We start from the raw sequence: 8,541 nt of genomic DNA, 5'->3' as shown, positions 1-8,541 counted from the left end.
TTTGATGTTAAGCAATTTTAAAGGTTTCTTTCTTATAGAAAATCAAATTTCAACTCTCCACATCAAATATTTAATACTATAAAACTAAAACAAAACACAAATTTAAATGTTTTATAAATGCATAATTCAAAATCACATATTTCAAAAATATTATTTAATCTTCAAGTCAAATTATTAGTGTGAAATTTTATTAAATTTTAATTATTAATGATTATTTAATATTTAATAACAATATAAAAAAGAATCTATTTTTAAGATAAAAAGAAGTGAATTAGTCCTAGTTGTATGAATAAATTTATTTTATATGCATTTTATAGTAATTGTATTTTTCTCTCCTATTACATATATAAATAGATAATAATAAATTTTCTCCCTCTTATAATAAGGATGGATGATTAAAAATATTAAAAATAAATTAATTTTGATTTATATTTAATTCCTTTCAAAATTAATATATTTACATAATACTATGTAACATTCATATTCATAGACCATTATTGAGTAATCCACTTATATGTTGTTTGAACCTTTAGTTTTTTTAAATAAAATATTTTTATTTTTTTTTAATTATTTAATATTAAAAAATATTATTAATTTTTCATGTAAATTATTTAAAGTGGAGATAAATGAATTATTATGTGCCTATAGTTTAGGAGAAGAAATTGTACACGTGTAGGAGTAATCAATTTTTTTTCTGAAAAAATAGTTATTAATCAATTACCTTAACTTTTGAAATTATCATAATTTTTAAAATTAATTATAATAATAATTGGAGGTAAATTAATTAATGATAATCTAAATATTAATAGGAATATCATTAAAAAAAATAACATTACACAACTCACATGTTTTAAGTTTTTATCTTTTAATTAACTCATAATTTACATAAATAAAAGAAAAAAAACTAACAATCCACTTACAAAAAGGACATATACGACCACCTATATAACTTTTATGATATACAAAAATATTTAATTTCAAAATTGAATGTTAAAGCTGAACAAATTTAATGTTATGTGGATGAGAAAGTTAATAGTAGTGTGGTATTTATCTTTTGATTCTTTTCCTTTTAGTTTGCATGAATATTATTTTAAAAGGAATAATGCCCAAGTACTCCTCAATTTATGTTCGAAATCTCAGAGACACACTTATACTATATTAAAGTCCTATTACCCCTGAACTTATTTAATTAATATTTTTTTATCCATTTTTAGCCTACGTGGCACTATCCTGTGGGCCATTGACTTTTTTTTTCAAACTAGTGCCACGTAAGCTAAAAAGGGATAGAAAATTACTTATAAAATAAGTTTAGGAGGTAATAGGACCTTAATATAGTATAAATGTGTCTCTAAGATTTCGGACGTTGAGGGGATATTTGTGCATTTCCCTTTAAAAACTCAAACTTATCTCTTAGCAAAATCTGATGGAAATTTCGTTGTAACTACTTTGAATTTTTTAATATTTGACAAATTTATATATTTATAATAAATTTTGAACTTGCAACTTTCACATTTAAAACAAATTAACAGTTTATATCTAACATTTTTCTTCTTCATATTGATTGCATTATTAAGAAATTTAATAAAAACGTTGATTATTTATTTTGAAATTAATACAAAAAACTTAAATTTTAAATTGAAAAAACCTAACTACAACAAATTAAATTATTTTAAAATTATTGATGAAAATGTACATACAAATTCTTATATGTAATCTTTAGTTAAATTCCACATAAATGTATCATAAGTTAACACTAATTTCATTTTATATATTATACAAATAATCTAATACTAAAATATATTATTTATAATGTAGCGTTAATAAATGATAGTGTGCTATCATTTTATTAACAGTAAAGTTTTTCTTAATTTTATAAGTTACCTTTATTAGTCATAAAAAATGAAGTTAAATAGACATATTATCAAATGCAAATTTGGATAGAATAATTAACTACTTAATAATAATTTAAATACTAAAATCTAAATTGAATAATAGTAATTCTAAATTGTAGATGAAGAAATATATGTGCAATTTTTTTAAAAAAAGAGAAAAAGAGAACTAAACATCAATCTAAATTCGCTGGTATGCATCACATTTTGTTTTGGAAAGAAAATACCCATCCTAATTTGAAATATAGGAAGTTATACTTTTTAAAATACTTTGCATTAAAATATAATTTAAATTTTACCTACGACATTATTTTTTGTTTAACATATTTTTGCAAAATTCTAGAAAAGAAATTAGCAAAAACAAAGAGTAGTTTTTGTCATTTGGATAGAATTCATTGTGTTTGTAATTATTAGAAATTTATCTATAGCATTATTTCTTGTTCAACATTTCAGATTAAAATGGTACTATCATTTTTTTTTAAAAAAAAATTAGGATATCCATTATGAATCTTTGTTGATGAAAAGATCTTCCTATCTAATATAAAATCTCAAAAGTATGAATTGTAATCTACATCCAAGATCAATTCTATTATTTTCACTCTTATTTCTTCTACACTAAAATTTAAAAAGAGAATTAAAGAAATCAACCACTAAAAGAAAATATGATTTGCATCCCTAAAAAAATAATCTCGAATAACACATGTACCAAAAATATTATCAAACTCTACACATTTAACAAATGAATATTACTTTGCTTGTTTTTTCATATCAAAATAACTATGAATCTTTTTGTTCTATATTACTTTCACCTCTCCTATTATATATATGCAAATCTTTTACAGTTTTTGCAAAAACACATATTGAATTATAGTATATATATAAACACCAAATATACAATTTATGTCAAATGTGCTTGTATTTGATCCGCAAGTTCACCCCAATGTTGTTGGCAATGTATATTTACTGTATAAATAGAATGTCAATTATTTAGAGTAATTACACAGTAATTCATCTGGTAAACACAAAGTTTATATAGTGTTTCTCTAAAATGTTTAATTACGAACTTTTCAAGTGGAGCATGTGTACGATCGCCTTGTAATAAAATTAAAAAATTGTTTTATGATAATTTTTATTTATGCATATAAAAACTATATGAGTATTACCTTTTCGTCCTGTAAAATCATCTCCAAAGAGTAAGGTATTTCTAATTTAAATTTTTCAAGAACTATCCACAATCAAATAACACGAACTTTCAAGTTTCATTACATTGATTTGGATATAATTTCTGATACGGATAAGGCCTAAAATATCTTTAAAGTATTGAAAATGGTACAAAATTATTCTTCATCCACTTATTGGCTCCAAAATGTCCTTCCCACCCACCTATTGGCTCCAAAATACTCTTGTCATCCACCTTTGGGTTCAAAATTGACTTTAAATATTTTTTTAAATATTGGGCGTTCAACTATTAATTATAATTTTAATTTATTAATATAATTTAAAAACCAATCCACTACCCACTCATTACTAACTAAACATCACTCAATTAATAATTCAATTATAATATCAAAATCGTCATAAACACTACTAAAACACGATGAAATTATATATTACTGAAAATGACATTCAAAATTATTCGAGTCCGAATTGAAGCCCCAATTAAATTTAGGTTGAGCCGCTTATTTAGGAGGACACTTTCTATCAAAATTGAATTAGAAATTTATGATTAAAGGTAAAGAAATAATACATCCCGAATTAATTCATGCACTTTTTTTAAATATAATTTTATAAATATTTATGATTTATTTTAAAACCATTAATATATTATTTTGAAAAAAAGTTACCTATGAAGTAACATCACATAATTGAGACGTGAGAATAATTAAGATGAACATAGTCAGACTTTTAAGTTTATCGGTGATTTTTATGTAGCCACTTGGATGTATGATAATTACTTCTATATTTTTTAAATAAACTCAATTGGCAGTAGCTTGCATTAATAATGTGACGGGTCCATTAATTTAGAGGGATTTAATTAGTAATGGGTGGGTAGTGGATTGATTTATAAATTACACTAATAAGTTAAATTATAACAAATAGTTGAGTGCCACGTATTTTAAAAAATATTTAAATAGTTTAAATATAAAACCGTTAAATAAGTGGTCAATTTTGAACCAAAAGGTGGATGAAAAAAGGTATTTTGGACCCAATAAGTGGGTGGGAAGGGCATTTTGGAGCCAATAGGCGGATGAAGGATAATTTTGTACAATTTTCAATACTTTGAGGGTATTTTAGGCCCTTATCCGTATCAGAAATTATATCCAAATCAATGCAATGAAACTTGAAAGTTTGTGTTATTTGATTGTGGATAGTTCCTGAAAAATTCAAATTAGAAATACCTTACTCTTTGGAGATGATTTTACAGGACGAATCATTAAGTCAAACCGAATCGACAAACCAAATCAAATCTAGAAAAAAATTCGACTTGTGATTTAGTTTGATTGGTTTGGCGATTAAAAAAAACCCGACCACTCTTGGTTTAGTTTGGTATTAGAAAAAAAAGAATCAAACCCAACTCAAATCAAACCGACACATATATATACATAATTTATTTATTTACAGATAAAAAATATTATTTACATATAATCTACTTTGTTATATTTTTAGTTAGTTTATAATTTTTAATTTTATCTATCTTATTTCAAATTTGGGCTTGTAAAATTTTGTAAATATTATATTGTCACGACCCAAATCGGGCCGCGACTGGCACCCACACTTACCCTTTTATGTGAGCGAACCAACCAATCTAAACTTTAACATTTCAATATAATATCAACAGAAAGTAATGCGGAAGACTTAAACTCATTAATAAAAACCAATTCAATAACTTCTAAAAACTCAACAACTATTATTATCCCCAAAATCTGGAAGTCATCATCACAAGAACATCTACTTCAAATTACTAAATCTAAGAGTATCTAAGAAGCTAAAATACATAAACAGCTAGTCCATGCCGGAACTTTAAGGCATCAAGACATGAAGAGGAGGATCCAGTCCAAGCTAGAAGCATTAGCTCACCTGATATCCGGAGTAATGAAGACTGGCTAGAGTTGCGGTTGAGTTGAAGACGACGGTACGTTTGCTGCACTCCACAATTTACAAAGAAAACAAATACAAGTAGGGGTCAGTACAAACACAAGTACTGAGTAGGTATCATCGGCCAACTCAAAATAGAAAACAGTATATATCAGATAACATCATAAAATCAACTAATATCCTTAGCATGCAGCATTTACAATTACCATAACCCTTGGTTACAACACCAAGCACATCAATGAGGACTCACGCCTCCTCATCATACTCATTTGGGAATTAGGTTCATTAGATTGAGTATATTAACATCTTTTAAGATTCATTATCTTTATTCCTCTCGTGTCGGTACGTGACACTCCGCTCCTCATATACTATCCTGGTGTCGGAACGTGACACTCTGATCCTCATTCTACCCTGGTGTCGGAACGTGACACCTGATCCATATTCTATCCTGGTACCGGAACGTGGCACCCGATTCATATACTATCCTGTTGTCGGAACGTGACACTCCGATCCTCATATACTATCCTGGTACCGGAACGTGGCACCCGATCCATATACTATCCTGGTGTCGGAACGTGACACTCCGATCCTCATATACTATCCTGGTACCGGAACGTGGCACCCGATCCCCTAATCTCACTACTTTCGTTCATCAAGCCTTCTTTTACACTAAGGCATCATCATTAACAAAGTAGATTAGGGTTTCTCAAGATTTAGGATTCAATAGCTTTATCATGCTTATTTTATCACAATTACATAATCACATTCATGCAAGCATACAATTAAGCATATAGAAGGGTTTACAATACTACCCATACATATCATTCGCTATTAAGAGTTTACTATGAATAGTATAAAAAACCATAACCTACCTCCACCGAAGATTCGTGATCAAGCAAGCAATTTCCCCAAAGCTTTGTTATCCTCTTCGTTCCTCTCTCTCTTGATCGATTCTCCCTCTCTTTCTGTTCTTTTCTTTTTCTTATTCAAACCCTCTTTCTTTTACCCTAATTAACATATAATTAAGTATAAAAGATGACAAAATAACCCACTAATTAATTTAAGGTTATCTCCTTTAACCTTCAAGAAATTGGATTATTAATATTCAACCACCAACTTTATAATTATAAGCAGGAATAGTCCAAAACGTCCCTTAAAACATTTAAAGAAATCCGACCCAGTCTGGGATTAAGCAGCCTGTGACGGGCCGTCGTGCCTGCGACGGTCCGTCCTGCTGCTCCGTCACAGAGTTCAGAGACTCAATTCTCTGAAGAGTCTGTGACGGTCCGTCACGCCTGTGACGGTTCGTCCTGCCATTCCGTTACGAAGTTCAGAGAGTCGATTTCAGTACCCAAATTTCAGAATTCTAAGTGTTTTGGAACGAGACCCCCTCGACGGTCCGTCGTGCCCATGACGGTCCGTCGTGGGTTCCATCGTCTCCGCCAGTTTTTCCAGAAATAAAATCTGCTGCTCAAAACGACTAAACAGGTCGTTACATATATATATAAAATTTTATTTTATTTATAGCTAAAAAATATTATTTATAATCTACTTTGTTAGTATATTTTAAGTTAGTTTATAGTTTTCAATGTTTATCTATTTTATTTCAAATTGGGACTTGTAAAAATTGTAAATATTTATTTTGTGTTAAGATATGAAGTTATAATTATATTGTTATAGTTTTTCAAATTTGAAATTAACAATTTATTTTGTAAATATTTTTTGTATTCAGTTTGCATCTAGCATTTAATCTTATTAGTTTAGCATAATGAACATTGATATTTCAAAAAATATATTTTGTACTTATGTGAATTTGATAGTCTTTTCAAAAATTTCTATTCACTTAATATATTTTAAGTTTAGTTTATCACACACGTAAGTGAAATTATCGTTTTTTTAAATGCGGTATAGTTGTAAAAAACTGAAAAAATTAAAAAACCAAAAAATCCGAGAGAACCGACTTAAATCGAAACCGAAAAAATCGACTTTATATAGTTTGATTTAATTTTTAAATTTGATAAATCAATATAATTGATTTAGATTTTTTTAAATAAAAGATTAAACCGAACCAACCTATTTACATCCTATACAGTGTTATGTATATTGTAGAATATCAGTGAACAATGTAATATGTAAATTTGTAAATTTATCAATGAAAGATGTGCATAAATAAAGCGTGAATTTAAAGATGAAGTCATAATGTAGTTAAATTTCCTTAATTAATGGATAGTTATTGAGGAGTTATAAAACTACTCATTAGTAATTATCTGTAAAAATGTATTTTGTATTATAATATGTATTTATTTAATTAAAATTTTTAATTGTTGTGGTATTGACTAATAATTTATATTTGCTTATTTAAAATCTAGAGTAACGAATGTTGGATTTTTTTAAGGTAAAATTGTATATAATAGCAAATTAATAAATTTAATTGTGCTCCATAACAAATGTTTGCAAAAAATTGTCAGGCGCCTCTCTCCCAAATATCTCGCTCGCCACTCTCCTCCAATTTCTCGCTCGCTTCCTCACTTTTTATACAAACACAAGTGTATAAAAATTGTTTCTAATTGTATAAAGCAGAGAAAATTGTATAAATACATATATTTTTGTTCCCCTCTCTCCCCTCTTTCAGATCTCGCTTGCCACTATCCCAAATCTCGCTCGCCACCCTCGCCTTTCTCACTTATACAAATAGAAGCGAAATGTATAATTGCGTTTCTGTTTGTATAAAGCGTGAGAAAATTATATATATATATGCAAATACATATATTTTTGTCCTATACACTTATAATTATACAATAAAAATACTCCCCTGCCCAGTTTCTTTTGCCTTTCTCTCTTTCTCGTTTTATACAATTTTGAAATTGTATCTAATTTCTCTCTTTTTCGTTTTATACAATTCAGTTCAATTATATATTCCTTGTTAAGTCTCTTTTGTCTTTCTCTCTTTCTCATTTTATACAAATTCAAATTGTATGTAATTGTTCAATACACTTATAATAATACAATTCGTTTTATACACTTCGTTTTTATACAGTTCTCTGCTCAAGTGTCTTTCCTTTTTTTTGTTTTATACACTTCGTTTTATATAATTTGCTTCAACTGTATATGTATAGCGCATTATACAGTTTCTATATTTGCTATGGAGCGCAATTATGCAAAGTTTGTTATAACATACAAATATGAATTTTTTATTTGCTATATGTGAAAATTGCCCCTTTTTTTTTAATTTATTATTATTAAAAATTTGGAACTCGTTTGTTATTTTTTGGTGTAAGTTTTTTCTCTCTTTTTTTTAGAATATATAGATTATTATTATTATTATTATTATTATATAGATTATTGCTATTATTACTATTATCAACACTTGTTTGAAAAGAGAATGGTAACATTTTTATTTTTAAAAAAACTAACAATTTTAATTGGCAAAAAAAACTGTAACTTTTCATTTTAAAAAAACAATTTTATTTTATTTTATTAAAATATTGAATTAATTCTATTGAATCCCGAATATACTTCAAGACGAATAAGAAATCTTTTCTCTTCTCCTACTTTA

At 27.1% G+C, this 8,541-nt stretch overlaps 1 non-coding gene across 1 annotated transcript; it reads left to right on the top strand.

The window, feature by feature from the left end:
* The first annotated feature begins 1,123 nt into the window (after positions 1 to 1,123).
* On the top strand, positions 1,124 to 1,367 carry MIR7981d (microRNA MIR7981d). The gene has a single exon (NR_161780.1). It is a non-coding gene; the product is annotated as a microRNA MIR7981d (primary transcript).
* The last annotated feature ends 7,174 nt before the right edge of the window (positions 1,368 to 8,541 follow it).

The sequence above is a fragment of the Solanum lycopersicum genome, chromosome 6 (assembly GCF_036512215.1).
Source record: "Solanum lycopersicum chromosome 6, SLM_r2.1".
NCBI classification, from domain to species: domain Eukaryota; kingdom Viridiplantae; phylum Streptophyta; class Magnoliopsida; order Solanales; family Solanaceae; genus Solanum; species Solanum lycopersicum.
Note: the sequence above shows the minus strand (reverse complement) of the source record. Positions and strands in the feature narration are given on the sequence as shown.